Source organism: Polypterus senegalus, chromosome 3, assembly GCF_016835505.1.
Source record: "Polypterus senegalus isolate Bchr_013 chromosome 3, ASM1683550v1, whole genome shotgun sequence".
Taxonomy (NCBI): domain Eukaryota; kingdom Metazoa; phylum Chordata; class Cladistia; order Polypteriformes; family Polypteridae; genus Polypterus; species Polypterus senegalus.
In genome coordinates, this window is record NC_053156.1 from 124,982,659 (window position 1) to 125,000,161 (window position 17,503).

Genomic DNA, 17,503 nt, shown 5'->3' on the forward strand with positions numbered 1-17,503 from the left:
AAATAGACAATGAAGTTTGCAGAAAATACAAGCAATTCTTTATATTACAGGTGACTTTCATTCCCAATTCAAAGAACTCAAAAATGACAGTATTCTTCCAAACACCTCATCTTGTATAACTTCCCAATAGACTCAATGCAACCTTCCTTTAAAAAAAAACAAAACACACACACATACACCAGACACTGACCCCACCTTGGACTAACATTCTAAATGAAGCCCCCTTCACGCTAAACCATATATGCTGTACTCTTCATTATACCTAATTTTACTGAATATTATCCGAAAATCCAAATAAAACACACACACACCAGGAAGATGACATACTTTGGACCCCCAGCTTTGTTTTCTTCAAATTTATTGACCTACAGGTTTTCCCCACTCCCATCCATTACACTCTTCTACTTAGAAAATTTATATCCATAATTTGAAGTGTTTGTATTTCATTCCTGTAAACTTTAAGGTTTATCAGTTATAGGAGAGCTTAATATTTACATAAAAGAATTTATAAATTACAGAAATTTAAAACAATTTAAAAATTCTTGCCATGATCCTTTTTGTTCTCGATAAACTGCATGCAACAGTCAAAATTCAAAAACAACCTAAAAATACAGCAAATGTTCAAGGAATCTATTATAAACACTGAGCCACAGACAGGGTAGATCAATCATTTTCTCCTACAGCTTCATTAAAAAGGGTCAGTCAGGTTTTGCATAAATACAAACCAAAAATGTAAGCTTAATTTAAAAGTAAAAAAAAATTACGTTTAAAAGTAGATAGATTGAGAGAAATAATATAAATGATAACTATTAAAATAAATTTAAAAGCATGAACAAGAAAACAACTAAAATTATAGGAAATTACTACCAACCAAAAAAGAAACTTGTTTCAATCAGAGAGGGACAAGTGTAGGTTTACTGAAAATTTTCTGGATATGTCAAGCACAGAAGTAATGTACGTTCAGTGCCTGGAAAAACAAACCTAAAAAATGCAAATTTGCATAAAGATATATAAATATTCCTACATCATTAAGTAATTAATGACAGGAAAAGGGGGTCAGAGTTAACTAAACATGGAAAACATTAGAAACAATATTGATTGCTCAGGAAACTAAAAAGAAGCAAAGACTGACTTAGTACTGAATAAATATATAAATTACAAAAACAAGATTTTCAAAAATAAAATTAATAAGAAATTAAGAACACAGTTTAAATGAAAGCTTGGAATTCTTAAGAATACAACTATGCCTAATTAATTTGCATAAACATGCAGATCTTCTACAACAGGTTTGAGCTTTGTTAGTTGTGGTTTCTCAATACAGCAAACCTAAAAATCAACACATCTTCTCAGCTAGTAAACAAACCTCCTTACTAATTCTGCTCCTTAGTTAGTTACTTTGTATTTATAAATTCTGATAGGGTGAATTCCAACTGCCTCTAAAATATTGCTGCAAATCTGTACTTTTCTTGATTTCACCTAACTGAAAATTAGTCTGCTTTGTGTAACCCCATTTGTAAAAGGCAGGTCACTTCCGACAAGCAGGCAAGTGCTCTCATGCCTGTGTCTGATCCTCAGAATTTCAGGAATCGGTTTTCTGATACCAACTGAAGAAACAAAGCAGACTATTCATTCATCCATTCTACTTCAGAACAAACCTTCTTCTATCAAAACATTCCCTTTCCAATTTCTTTTATAACATTCATTTGCCGTAAGACATAATCTAACTTCAAGATAAATTTTAATAGAATTAATAAACTATGAAATTTCATTATATTGAGGATTACAACTCTGAGAACACCAAAAAATAGAAAGATGCAACAAACTGTTTAAGAAAACAAAACAGCTTGGTAATAAATGTTGATCTTCAAAATAAATGTTATTAGATTAACATGCCCAGTTCTGAAAACAAAATGCAAAAGGTGCCCTAGAATAAATGAAAAAAAACAACACATGAACAAAATAACTGTCCAAAAATGGCAACAGTAACAAATAAAAAGCTACACATTTTAAAATTAGTATGCAAGCAAGAGAATTCTGTTTCATGACAGATTCAGCGTAAAACTGAAAGAAATACAACTACAGCATATAAAAAGACAAGAAAAGCAGAATTTGAAATAATGCCTAAATGTTACTGCTGGACAATTATATTTTCTGCAAGCATATGGAGTCTTACAACATATCTGTGAGCCAGTGATCTGCTGCATTTGATTTTTTATTTCCCTTAATATACATTTTGAGATAATTCCAAAAATGGGGAAACAGCCATCTGCTGATAAAAAATTGTACATACTCTTTTCAGTTAAAAAAGCTTCAAGACCATCTTGAAAAGGTTAAACACTCACAAAGCACTGGAAACCGTCCCCTTAAGATAATGGTAAACCTACAATTTTTTCAGAAGGGGTACTTTTTAAAGGTACTGCACCAAATACATGATTTGAAGCATATAAAGTAAATTATTAAATATGCGTTGTTCCCCTGAACTGTTTATATAACAAAAAAAACACAACAAACAACAACTTGCCAGCACCTCTTATAAGTTATCAGATACTTTAACATTAACAGAAATTGACAGATATATATCAAAGGAAAGTCAATTTGATTGATGGCTTGTAAGCACACACAAAAAATATATAGTTAATGGTTGCAGGAATACGACAGCTAATTAACTAGAAATCAGCAACAAAAGAAAAAATTACAGAGGGCAGAATATAGATTACATAAAAAATACAGTAAACCTGAATTCACATCACTTTATAAAATATGAACTTTGAGATTAAATAAAGCAAAAACAAAACAAAGGTTATGTGAAAACAGTACTTTTGCATTTATTGCATGTGTATTTCATACCATTCCTTACTGTCACCTGAATTAGCAGCGCCTACTACATGTTTGTTTAATTAAAATTACTCAGTGCACTAGTTCCAACACGGTAACGGTTGTTGATAAACATTTCACAAATTAAAAAAACATGTACATGTACAGAATTTAATTACAGTTAGAAATTCTTACACTGAAAAAAATGAACTTGCTGGATAAACTTAAAAATGTATCAACTGCATTCACCTTTTTAAGTTCTTACAATTAACTCTAGTTTTAAGTAAATCCTACAATAGTATTCAACGTAAATTTAACATGGATTTTCGAGCGGAGTGAACATAAAAATTTAATATGAATTTATTTGATTAACTTTCGTTTTGGAAATATTTTAATTGCAACAATTATCATATTTTTAAATTTTCAAAAATGGTTTATGTTTCACTATATCAAAATTTTAATTTGAATAAATTTAAAGGTAAACACAATTGATTACCATTAATTTTTTGTAAGTACAAATCGATATTCTTACCTTTTCATAGGTCGTAAAATTGGAAAAAACACAAAAAGCACAAGTGTATATAGCATTTGTATTTTTAATGTACAAAACATTATCACATTTTTCTTTATTATTAACAGTGTACATTTTCTTTCACCTCTGTTTTCTCTTCACAAAAGTCTACCGCCATTCCCTTGGGCTCATTAACACTGCAACTTATTTTGCTCAGAATGGTTTACTTTCATTTAAATGTTTGCCAATCACAGTATGCAACCTTAATAGGCTTAATAAAATCTTAACTAAAACAGGGACTCTATATAAAAAAGCAAATAAAACATACAAAATAATATGCTTGTCTGATATTTCAATAAAGTGGATAAAAAAAAAAAACAACCTGCCACATTAGCCTGTTTTTTTTTTTAAAGAAAGGATGTATGAGCTAAGACTGAGATCATCCAAATCCAAAAACAATTTTTGGAATACTTCAAAAGTATACCAGAGCACTTTGGGGTAACTTCGATTCAGTGAATATAACATCTAGTAACATGGCACATGTTTTTGCAGAGATACCAAGATTATTTAAAGCTTTAGCTCCCTTAATAATCCCATCTGCTGGCTTTGGATCAGGAGCATCTTCATGCTTTACCATTAATATTTTGATAGCATACTGACTCCAGTCAGCCTGAAAACTACCCGCTTCAACATCCTGAAGGAAGAAAAAAGTGCCATAATTAATAGCAATAACAAATACTGTACATCTACGTTTCAGTACATTTCAAAGGAATACTCTACCAAAAATAAACGTTTTACCTTAAGAATTTTAATGTCAGGTTTTAATCGGTAGGAATTGATCCTAAATAGTACCCACCAATATCAAAACATTTGTGAAAAAAGTCTCTGATTACTAATGTTAAATAATGCAGATGTATGAAATCCAGTCAAGTGCTTGTGGAGGTTCAAAAGGTTTTGTTTTCTTAAAAGGTTCTAGAGGACATCTCCAAACAAATCAGATCAATTGCTTCTCTTTTAATTACATCAAAGATGAATTCCTATTCTAGATTTGGATTAGCCATTTCTTGGGGTTCAATGCAACAACATCCAGATGTGGAATTTTTGAGATGCAACAGGAAAATATACTGTCAAAGATTATAGTGCTACTAACTTATTATAGTAGTATAGTATAGTAGTAGTATATATAAATATATATAATATATATTTTGTTTACTACTTTCCCAGTGTTGTCATTGTATAGATTAGGGCATTTTTCTTAACTCCACTCAGTAAATGTAATTTTGTCAAACAAGCTTTATCACAACAAACAAAAAACAAAAAAAAAATCAAAAGTGATCCACTTACCACAGACTCTTTGAGAAGATCCTCCACATATTCACCAAGGTACTCTATCAAACAGCAGAGAAAAGCTCTTTGTTTATGGATAGTATTTTGCTGATTAAAACAGGATTAAGAGGCATTGTGAAAAACTAACAAATCCACATAATTTAATGTGCGTCTCTGTAAGAATGTACTCATGTTGCTTACCCCAAGTAAGACATATAGCATAATCTGAATTTATGTTTGTATGCTACCCTCCTAATTCCGGAAAATGCTTAGCAGCCACAGTATGAATTTATCCAGAGAAGAAATAAACTTTCCAACTGGATGGACTGCTGAGATTCTCAAAATTCTTTGCTGAGCTGCACATATAAAACACAAACCATGAAGTGAAACTAATTACACAAACAATTCTGAAAATATCGGAGACAGGTGTTTTATTACAATCAACTTTAAAGCTCTAAAACTACACCATATATTACACAGAAGAAAAATGAAACTATAACCACTCAAAATAATTAAGAAGATAAATTACTTTAATATTTTTTCAGTACCTGAGTGGTACTGAAGAGAGCTAGCCATCTTGCTTTGAAATCTTCAATCCTTGGAAACTTGCTCAAAATTTTCTGCCTTCTGAGAAAAAATGTTTTGGCCATTTTTTGGCTGATAACACTGTGATTTACTTTCTTCTTCACCTTGCTCCAAAGCTAGCTTCATTGTTCAAGTCTTTGATATGTTTCTCAAAGGAATCTAGACGATTACATTCCTCACAATCATTAGCATAAATGGAAATAGGGATGATGTGTTCGTCTGATGAGGAAAAAAATGGTTCCCTGTGAAATATGAACCATCACAAAATGATCGGTATGTAAAGCACGACACTAAGTGTGTCTTTCTTCATCAAAAGCTTTCATAAAAATGTCTTCTTTACTTAAAACTCGTGATAAAGATGGAAGCTGGGGTACGTAGTGAATACATTTCTTCCTCTTCTCATCAAGAATACAGTGGTGTGAAAAACTATTTGCCCCCTTCCTGATTTCTTATTCTTTTGCATGTTTGTCACACAAAATGTTTCTGATCATCAAACACATTTAACCATTAGTCAAATATAACACAAGTAAACACAAAATGCAGTTTTTAAATGATGGTTTTATTATTTAGGGAGAAAAAATCCAAACCTACATGGCCCTGTGTGAAAAGTAATTGCCCCTTGTTAAAAATAACCTAACTGTGGTGTATCACACCTGAGTTCAATTTCCGTAGCCACCCCCAGGCTTGATTACTGCCACACCTGTTTCAATCAAGAAATCACTTAAATATGAGCTGCCTGACACAGAGAAGTAGACCAAAAGCACCTCAAAAGCTAGACATCACGCCAAGATCCAAAGAAATTCAGAAACAAATGAGAACAGAAGTAATTGAGATCTATCAGTCTGGTAAAGGTTATAAAGCCATTTCTAAAGCTTTGGGACTCCAGCGAGCCACAGTGAGAGCCATTATCCACAAATGGCAAAAACATGGAACAGTGGTGAACCTTCCCAGGAGTGGCCGGCCGACCAAAATTACCCCAAGAGTGCAGAGACGACTCATCCGAGAGGTCACAAAAGACCCCAGGACAACGTCTAAAGAACTGCAGGACTCACTTGCCTCAATTAAGGTCAGTGTTCACAACTCCACCATAAGAAAGAGACTGGGCAAAACGGCCTGCATGGCAGATTTCCAAGACGCAAACCACTGTTAAGCAAAAAGAACATTAGGGCTCATCTCAATTTTGCTAAGAAACATCTCAATGATTGCCAAGACTTTGGGAAAATACCTTGTGGACTGATGAGACAAAAGTTGAACTTTTTGAAGGCAAATGTCCGTTACATCTGGCGTAAAAGGAACACAGCATTTCAGAAAAAGAACATCATACCAAGAGTAAAATATGGTGGTGGTAGTGTGATGGTCTGAGGTTGTTTTGCTGCTTCAGGACCTGGAAGGCTTGCTGTGATAGATGGAACCATGAATTCTACTGTCTACCAAAAAATCCTGAAGGAGAATGTCCGGCCATCTGTTCATCCACTCAAGCTGAAGCGATCTTGGGTGCTGCAACAGGACAATGACCCAAAACACACCAGCAAATCCAACTCTGAATGGCTGAAGAAAAACAAAACGAAGACTTTGGAGTGGCCTAGTCAAAGTCCTGACCTGAATCCAATTGAGATGCTATGGCATGACCTTAAAAAGGCGGTTCATGCTAGAAAACCCTCAAATAAAGCTGAATTACAACAATTCTGCAAAGATGAGTGGGCCAAAATTTCTCCAGAGCGCTGTAAAAGACTCATTGAAAGTTATCGCAAACGCTTGATTGCAGTTATTGCTGCTAAGGGTGGCCCAACCAGTTATTAGGTTCAGGGGACAATTACTTTTTCACACAAGGCCATGTAGGTTTGGATTTTTTTTCTCCCTAAATAATAAAACCATCATTTAAAAACTGCATTTTGTGTTTACTTGTGTTATATTTGACTAATGGTTAAATGTGTTTGATGATCAGAAACATTTTGTGTGACAAACATGCAAAAGAATAAGAAATCAGGAAGGGGGCAAATAGTTTTTCACACCACTGCATATTCAATTGGTTCAGCTACATTAAAACTGTGTTTACTCTCTTCATCTATATCCTGCTGAAAATGAGCCATCCTTACTTATATATGTTTTAATGGATTAGACAAAAACAAATCTTTTGCCAAGTTGGAGATCACAGCTTCTTCAATCACAGACTTTTTCAAACTGAGATTAACACTTTTTATATCAGAAAGTGCTAAGGCAGAACGGGATATGAAATGTAGTTCCTCAACCAGTTAATTTATACATTTTTTTGGAAACATCATATTTGACTTCCAATTTCAAAAAAGAACCTATCTTCTTTTCAAATCATGCTTAGTAAATCGTCTGCCCCAAGTCATCACCTAAAATGCATTCCATGTCAATATAATTTTCAACATAATGCAGACCCAGTCCCTGATCTATCATGGTTGAGGATCTTTATGCTTTCTAAGAACTTCAGCCTTTAAATCATTAATACTGTATGGGTTATGTTTTCTACTCCTGTGTGATTTAAATGTTTCTAAAACATCTGTCATAAAATTACATTTACTGAAACACACATAAAACAGTTTACTGGTTCCTTAGATGTTGACCAACATGAACAAAATACTCAGAATCAGAAGAGAAACTGCTTTCATTACAGACATGACACGTGCAATTTACAAATTCTACAGAACTTAATTAATCTTCTAATAAATGATATCTTGAGAAATGGGTCTGAAGTGTATTTACAATTCTGAAGGAACACAGGCAATTTAATGGAAATTGTTTTCAAAGAACATGGATTAGTATCAAGTGCAATTTAAAATATATAGTTTACCCTTCATAAATTTAAAAACACACAAATATATATTTTTACAGTATTAGGCGTGATTATAATTTGTTTGCATAAAAAATTAAACAAATTACTAAATTAATTTTATATGGGATTTCCAAAACATTTAACTTATCTTTGATTGAATTGATTTGGGAAAAAAAAACTTTGCTCTGTTGTCTTTCATACTGTTGGTTGATTTACAATAGTTTAATTGATCTATTGATTGTTAATTTAGGATTGTATATTTATTAGTTATTACATCTTTTCACTTGGGGCAATCAACCTTTGTTACCTGTCCTATTACACTCACTGAACTATAAGGCTATAGCCTGAAGTTACTCGATTATATTTACCTTTTTTTAAGTTTCTTTGGATAAAAGCGTCTGCCAAGCAAAAAAATGTCAATGTAAATCTTTACAATAATGCCATAATTACATAACCCAGAAGTGGATCTGCTTTGTACGCTAGTATGCAAATTATCCGTTAATACAGACTGCCAGCTGAAATCCACATGAAATGGTATATTAAGAGATAACTTGAAAATGCTAATAGAAAATAATGCATACCTCTTACAAATAACCAAATGTATGTATGTCATGAGTCAGTTAAAATATAAAGCATTAGTTCAGGAATACTTAACTAGTCGTGATATAACTTATAGCCATCTTTAAGTCAGCCATTTTCTAACTTGCGATGATGGTTTTGTAGCATTGTAAATTTGCTATTCTAAAACTGTGTCGCCCTTTCCCCCAAAAATTACTTTATTTATTTAATATTGATACTGGATATGATGTATACACACACATATACAGAGTAATCTGTATTTTGAAAAGTACACCAAATGAAAGAACTTTGATAAAGACTTTTTAAACTTACACAAGCATCTACACGACTATTTGAATATTTTGGATAATTAATTGCTCTATCTAGTTTATTAATCCAGTTACAAATTGTGCAAACTTTGATTATTGCAAAACCACAAAGTGCTTGCAAAATGGCATTTGGCATGGTGGGAAAAAAGTAAAAAAGACATACTCATTAGGTTTTGATTATGAGGAGACCAATGGAAAGTTAATTGTCATAAATACCATAATTATACACTTTTAGGATACAACTCAATTAGTTCTTTAAGAGAGGTATGGACACATCAACAACAGTACTTAACCTATTAAAAGCCTGCGACTAAGCCCCAGTACATAAACATCTTAAAATGCTCACATTGTCGATACTTATATTAAAATGTAAAAATACTGATGTCTTAACAAACTGCGCACATTAAAAAAAAAAAACTGATATGAAATGTAAATTATTAACCTCTTACCAAGCTCGAGAAATGTTTTGAAAAGAAAATGGCTTCTGTCACCAAAGACCCGCCACTTCTATGAACATGAATCAAATGTTCAATGTTCACAAATTAGAAGTTGGTCAGTAAGCATGAGCAAAACAAAAAGGTGCACCTCTCCCAGAATCATGTTTAACTGGATTTAAACAAAATTTTAGAAGACTCAATGTAATAATTAATATAAAGGTGAAGGTCAGTGTAATTTTTTGGGTACACTATTTAATATAAGTAAATTTATGATTACACATATTTTACGTAAAATAAACTCATCTATATGAGTCAAATCAGTTAGAACAAAAATGACTTTTTTTCAGTGGAGGGCAAACAAAGTTAAATGTCACTTCTGCCAGAAGTAAACAGAAACAAAAGGTTTCAAAACAGGATGGGTATAAAACTTATAAATGTCTCTCTGTCTAACTACGGTATATTTTAAGCATTAATATCTATGGTACAGCTCTTTGTGCTGACTGAACCATGGGAAGGACAGAAACATTCCACTAGACTTAAATGCAATTAAGATTAGATGGGATACAATTTCGGACATCTGATAATATGGATGCTGCATTCCGTTAAAGTTAATACAGCTGTATCTATCTTTATTTTTATTCATTGCCTTATAATCAACAAGTTATGTTGCCACTCTCTAAAACTGGATGAGGCATTGGCCAGATTTCTGGCTGGATAAAGCTACACTCTCTATTCAAAAGCAGCACCTACAATATTTTTGTAAGAATGCAGTACGAACTCGATATGCAATTCCAGGTTTTGCCAAAAATGGAATATGGATTTAGAGAACACTAGGACAAATATAATTTAAAAAACAATTTGGTCAGTCATACAAATACACAACACACACCCTGAAAACATAACTTTACGGTATGGCTAAACGTAAAAGATGTTTAATCACCTCAAACAACAAGGCAAACTAAAAGCACCACAACATTCTACATCACCTATAAGTTCAGTTAGTTTATGCAGATCATATAATTTTAGCATTAACAAAAAAGCTTGACCCGATTTTCATTTTAAATTTCAAAGTGTTTGACTGATACAATTTGAAATGTAAAATAAGCAGGTACTTCTTAGGCAGGTAAGGAGATGAAAGAACACAATTCAAATGTGGCAGCCAAGCACGTCAGATCATTTCTGACTCAATACTGTTAGAGGCACTGCCTGTAGAACTGCTGATGTGTGGCCCATCTCCACAAAGAGCAGCTGTTAATCTCAAAGAAATGTGATGATCATTTTATCTTACTGCTGCACACATATACATTGTTAAAAAAGAAAAATGCTACAAATAAATACATTACAGTCCGTTTATTAATTTCAGTTCAATGTAGCACTCTTCCCTGAAGAAAGGTTTGAAGTAGCATGATGAAAGCAGCAGTGCGAGTCAAAATCAAATTGTAATTTTGTTTGAATTTAATAAGTTACTACTCAGAAACTCTTATGTGAAACTTTCAATAAACACTTAGTTGCTAAATAATATCCGGGTTTACTCAAGCCATTCTAACATACAACAGCAGATGGTGTGATCAACTGCCCTCATCTCTTCTTTACCATTTTGCCTTAATAAAACATACCACTGGGACAGTGTGACTGTGAAAATAACTAAAATTATGGGAAATTACTACTTACCAAAAAAAAAGAAATTTGTACCAATTTGAGAGACACAGGTGTGTTTAATGCATATTTATATAATACTGCAAGCATAAAACTGATGTATGTACAGTACCTGCTAGATCAAACCACAAAAATGCAGGTTTGCACAAAAAGGACAAAAATGCCAAAATCTCTAGTAATTTCTGACAGAAAAGTTGGTCAAATGTAATTAAACATATAAAATATTACAAAATTTATAGCACAGAAAATTTAAAAGAAGCAAAGATAATGTGACTTTGTGGTTATTATTTACATAAATCAGGAAGACCAAAAAGATTTTCAAAAATGAAGATCTACTTAGTAATTACACTGAGTTTAAATGAAAGCTGGGGATTCTTTACCATACAACCATACCTAATTAATGGCCACAAATTTGTACTCTGTAGATCTTCTACAACAGACGTGAGCTCCATTACTTGCGGTTTGTCAATACAGCCAACCTGAAAATCATCACCTCCTCCCAACTAGTGAACAGACCTCCTTACTTAGTTACCCCGTACTTATAAATCTTGACGGGGCGAATTCCAACCACCTCTGAAAACGTATTACAAATCTGTATTTCCAAAGAAATGTGATCATCATTTTATCTTACTGCACGCACTACACTGTTAACAAATGCTACAAATAAATACATTTCAGTCTGTTCATTCATTTCAGTTCAATAAAGTGCTCTTTTCAGAAGAAAGGTTTAAAGTAGTATGCCAAAAGAAGCAGTGAGGTAAAATCAAATTGCAATTTTGTATGGATGTAACTAGCTATTACTCAAATTCGTTTTATGGGTAACCGTCGATGAACACTTACAGCGGTTTCTAAATAATGTTCAAGTTTACTCAATCCTTTCTAACATACAATGGCAGATAGGCGTGTGGCCCCACTTTCTGATCAGCTGCCCTCCTCTCTTCTTTACCATTTTGCCCTGATAAAGCATACCAACTGGGAAAGTAAATGGCGATAAAGTTGCAAGAGGGGGCATCTCAAAGAGTTGTCGTTTAACACCTTGTGTGTATTACGAGAAGGTAAAGCATATAACTGACAATTCAAATTTTGACTGATAAATATATATAGCATTGCAGTACTATTTAAGGAAAATAATTAATTACTTGTTCTATGCAAAATCTGTAGGGTTAACCCTGCTCATAAATATGGCAATATGAAAGTACCCAATAGTAATTTGTATCTTTATAACATAAATAAATCGCACATAGCAAAAACAATAATTAGGAATAGTTCCGCTAGTATGAAACGGCATTTAATACGACACCCTGGCAAATAGGTCATTTTTTAAAATTGCCATTAGTGGTGTGTAACAACGGAATGAGGCAGCCCTCGTATAAAAACCGCGTCAATTTAAAGTCGCGTTTACTCAACAGCCGCCCCTTTTTGCACGTCTCCTAATTGTGAAATAATCGATAGTCAACACCAAATAAACACTTAAGGCCAAGTGCGCGCCGCGTCGCTCCTTCCGTTCTCCTGTTTAAATTTAATTCTTCGTTAGTTGAGACGCCCGCCACCTTCTTGTGTTGTTAACAGCGGTTAGGCGGGACTCGAATGGAGGTGCACGAGTAGGGCACGACATGGAGTATTTTAAAAATGCCAGGAGCGGCCGAACTGCTCGCCTTACAGACCGTCGGCTGCTTCTTAAGTGCCCGCTGCTCACCTGCGTTTTGTCGCAACCGCAAGCCGCCGTGGTGCAGGCGGCGGCCTCGATTTCTATCCTCTCCCCGCGATGAGGACGCGGCGTCTGGCCCGGGTGCGAAGCAGAGCAGAGAGATGATTAAATCGGGCCGTCGCCGCAACAACAGTCTGGCACTCCTGGGGGGGGACACGTTACTCAAAATCGTGCGCGTAATGAGTGAAATGCTCATGTTTTGTTTTTTTTAAATCGTTGCCAGACGTGCAAATGGTCCCTCGGAAAACTGCTCCGCAAATCTGTTTACATACCTGTTAAACCACGTTCAGATGCCATAACGTATATATTTAAACCGTAATAATATAAGCATATATGATCTCTGCGCGGGGATTTCCCGTTATTACATTATATGCACAAACAGATTGCGTGCCTTGGACTACACGCTGGATGCCTCCGGGGAAGGAAAATTGTATAATATCGGATTGCAGGTGGGGATTTTTTCACATCTGCTTCTCTAGATTCACGTTAAACCGAAGTGACAAGGCGTTCCCCATCATAGGTTGACCTTCAAATTGAATACTCACCCTGCCCTGGTCACTGTATGCAAGTCCGAATCACCCACAACACGATCACATCCGAAACGCTGGCTCTTTAGCGAGCTCCGACTGCGGCATCCCCAGGCCCAAATGATAACAGGAAAGACAGCCCAGGAGTATCTCCAGCTTTCGAATCGTCTTCGGTTTAATGTGAATTTTCTACAAACCCCGAGTACAAACAAAACGACTAAAATAATAACGCGTACTGCCTTATACTTTGTAAGCCGCAAGGGCGATAATGATCGAAGTAAGTGCTAATTAAAGACACTGTCCCATGATTCGTTTTCGATCAGATGACCTAAAATATATATAAATCCATGCAATAGCCTTTTATGCTCTAATTGTCAAACTGAATCTTTGTATTTTCATTTTACGGCTGCGTCTTTTTCTGTTTTACTCATCCGTATATTGGGAATTTGTTATCCGCCTCGGCCCCCCTTGCTTACTTGCATTTAATTCGTAATCTTGACTTCATAGTAACAAGAATTGTGTGCGTCAAATATCAGGTGGCGGAGATCGGTCTGCATTAGATAAACAGAGCAAAATTCCGAACACACATTTTTGGACGCTTCGTGTTAATTAGAAATGCATTTTGGAATGTTGCTGACAGTAAAATAATTCTACGGATGTTCAAAAATAGACGGTTTCAGTGTTGACCGATAAATAACGCATTTATCTTGTTTTAACGCATTCATAATCTTTTATAAGTGCATAACGAATGCAAACCATTTATTCTATTTTATTTCGCCGCACCGATTAACCCCGTCAAATCGAAAGCGTTGATAAACAACGGTACTTGACAATTATTTTATAAAATTCCTAATGACCACATTAAATTGAACATTGAGTGGCTTTTGTTTATTCCAGTAATAACGCTTAAAATTAATTCTCTTGAACGATGTTTTCAAAATGTATGCAGCAAGAAATATGTACACCTACTCATGTATTTATTTTTCTTTAGTGTTTATTTCATATTATTAATATTAATTTGTTATGTGTTACACTTGTGCATTATCCGTTTTTAATATTTGTATTGTACGTAAACATTTTATAGGTTTTTCCTATAGTTTTATGTATGCATTGTATTTTACATATGTGGATATATTCATATGAATTAAATATCTATTTTAATATACGCTTGAAAATAATGCAAAGCAAAAAAAAAGTGTGCATCCTGAACCGTCGTTTTATTTGCAGAAGTATGCGTTGGAAGTTGATTAAACAATGTGAAATTAAGAAACGCAAAAGTTTATTACATATTAATTTATATATGCACATAATTATATATGTGTAGTTTCAAACGTTATCATCTGGAAGAAGCTTTCCACTTTAATCGAAGGAGCAAAACAAAATACCCTTAAATCGTTGCAAAACCAGGAAATTTTGCATTTTAAATAAATAACGGAAAAAAAAAACTTTACAAAAAAAGGCCCGGATAAGGTGAAAAGTAGCCCGATGTCCGATTTGTGTGTATTTCCCGTTTTGTGCGTTGCTGGTCTTGGTTTAATGGTGATTTATTTAAAACTAAATTTCACTCGGAGTAAAATACCTAATGACAGAAAAAAGCCGTCAAAGTCGGCATATCACAAATTTACAGCGGTGACGTTATTTACGATGACTGTATTAATTTTATTTAAATACGGTTAACTAACTTAGAGCTTTAAAAAAGGAGCCGTTCACTCGCGTTAAATTTCGCAATATTTGGGGATGATTTCACTTCCAACTTGCTTTATCGTTTCGATAACGTTCCATTGATTTTAAGAAAAATATGATGTCGATGATTACTGAACTGCGCTTTTTTTAACAAATAAACTGCACGTGCCCCCTGCTGTGTGTATGTGAGAGCAATAAGTGACACACTTACTGACTGAATTATCCAAAATACCTACCTTTTCTGCATTAAACTTTGGAATCAGATCAGAAAGTCAATTATATGATAGAACGACATATTGAATCAAGAAAATAGTTGTTTTATCTTGGGTTGATAGATATTTCATTTTATAAACGCCGTTCTAAAACCTGTTACACGTTCATTGTGCCATATATATGAAGAGATCATATTTAATTCGGTTCTGTTTATTCCTATGCAGCACAATAAAACCTAAACGAAACACAGTTATGTTATTAGTCAGAAGGCAATGAGAGATGAACTTGCACCTCCAAAATCATAATTTCACACTCCCATCATAAGTATTTAATTAGTTGGCAATTGCTGTATATACAAGAAGCCATATTCTGTTACTGTATTCCATTTAAAATACCATTCAGTGAATATATTAAATCTCTGTTTTTAATGTGTTGTTCATAGGAGGAAACATTTAACCAATAGTAAAACCACAAAGGCCGCATAATTTTGCTATTAATTTTTACAGTGTGCCCTGTCCTTAATAAAAAGGCAAAATTGTCTCCAGTTAATAATATTGAAATTAGCCCTTTTCAGGATTAATAAATCATATTTTGTTAATTTGCATTGACCTCTTTTCTGTACTACCAGCTACTACTACAGTGCGCTGCTTCTTAATTCCAATACCAGAGAAGCAAAATGAGCAGTATTAAATTAAGTTATTTTAAAAGTTTTATCATATATAGACGTTAAGCTGTTCATTTAACACTTTTGCTGTTACTTACTACAGATTCTACAACTATATCCCTCTGTATTACTTCAGAAAAAGTGAGTCCTTAAGAGTGGCACATGCAGGTAGACTTAAACTACTGGTAGACTTAAACTTGACTCGTTCCACAAACCTTCATATACTGCATATTTTTATCTTGCAGAGTCCTAGGTACTTGAGTTTAAAGACTCCATTTAAAAAGACAATGTTTTAATGAAGCCACAAAGACAGCTTTTTGATTATTTTATGAAAAAATATTTATAATTACATTTTTATGCTACTTAGTTACTACATTACATATACAAGACAAAGACTGAGGTACAATTGAAAAATAAAGAATAAAAAGTTATGCATGCTTTATATCTATCTTCTAATTACAGTTTCATAATACATAATTAATCATTATGCAAAATTAATAAAAAGTGTGGCGCTAACAAATGAGAAAATGATAGACATCAATTTCATCTTAGTTAGTCGTTTATCTATAGCTTTGCTAGGGAGGTCACCCACTTTATCATGAGCAAATCTTTGGAGATCATTGAGAGAAACCAAAAGTATTGCAAAGAGCTAATAGTTAATAATAAAATGTTGGCAGTGCAAGGAGATTCAGTGGTCGTGCAGTAATATAACTTAAATCAAGTACTATATTCACTTAATGAATAAGCAGAATTCTTTTGTGTTTACCATAAAATTAATACATTGGTTTCATAATACTGTACTGTATTAAAGAGAGTTTTTTGTTTCTGCTATACATGGGTTTATAGTAATATGCATAACATGGATCAGCATAAATTGTAGAGGGCTCTTAGACAATTGCTGAATTATTGGCATCAGCTAAATGAGTGTACACAAGCTCTATGAAGATGCTTATTAAGAGCAAAACAAAGCAGTTAATGGAGAATGTAAGCCACCCACTTCATGTGAGTTTTTGTAAATAGAGAAGAGGAGGGGTGGCCACTGTTTTCTCTAGTGTAGGCTTCACATGTGAGGCACAAACAGTTACTGTGGTAATGGCTATTTGGTTATAACAATTTGGCAATAAGAACAAGTAGTTATCCCTGTTTAAGTTTTGCATTTTACAGAGGGATTCGATTACTTTATGGTGCAGAACTTTACTCTTTCCCTACTAAGCTTTCCTGTTTTAATTCTTCTCCATATTAAATGAAGATGTGATGATGGCAAGTATGCAAATGTAACTCTTGCGCCACAGTAAAAGGAGTGTTTGGCATGCCACAGTGGCCCAGTAACCCCATACTCTTGTAGCACCATCCACACTATACCACAGAGTATGCCTTGATAAGCTTTTCCAAATCAACAGAATACATGTTGACAGGACTAGAAAACTGCCATGACCCATGAAATACTTGTCTTTCTGAAATTCTGGGAGCAAAGGAAGAATCCTTGGGAAGGGAATTAAATAATACAGATGGTTTAGAGCCTGTTCTTCGTTCTTTCTCTGAAAAAAACCTAAGTCACATTCCTGAATGGCTCCAAGAAGGCATCCAAGTTTAACCCAAACCCACAAAGAGTCAAAGAGGGAACTTAAAATGTCTCTTCTAGTTACAGCCCTCTTCATGGACATGTAAATGCAGAGGCATGAAAAAGTATGA

General features: G+C 33.9%; 1 protein-coding gene across 3 annotated transcripts in view; it reads right to left on the reverse strand.

Annotated features, from left to right (window-relative positions):
• Window positions 1-13,665, reverse strand: part of scml4 (Scm polycomb group protein like 4) — a 277,625-nt gene extending 263,960 nt beyond the window's left edge. For 2 of the 3 annotated variants that reach the window (XM_039747889.1, XM_039747887.1), the window contains exon 1: window positions 12,713-12,857. The gene's annotated coding sequence lies outside the window, so the exon portion shown is untranslated. Of the gene's footprint in view, window positions 1-12,712; window positions 12,858-13,269 lie in introns of those variants that run through there. The other variant, XM_039747888.1, reaches the window with a different exon arrangement.
• Between the last annotated feature and the right edge of the window lie 3,838 nt (window positions 13,666-17,503).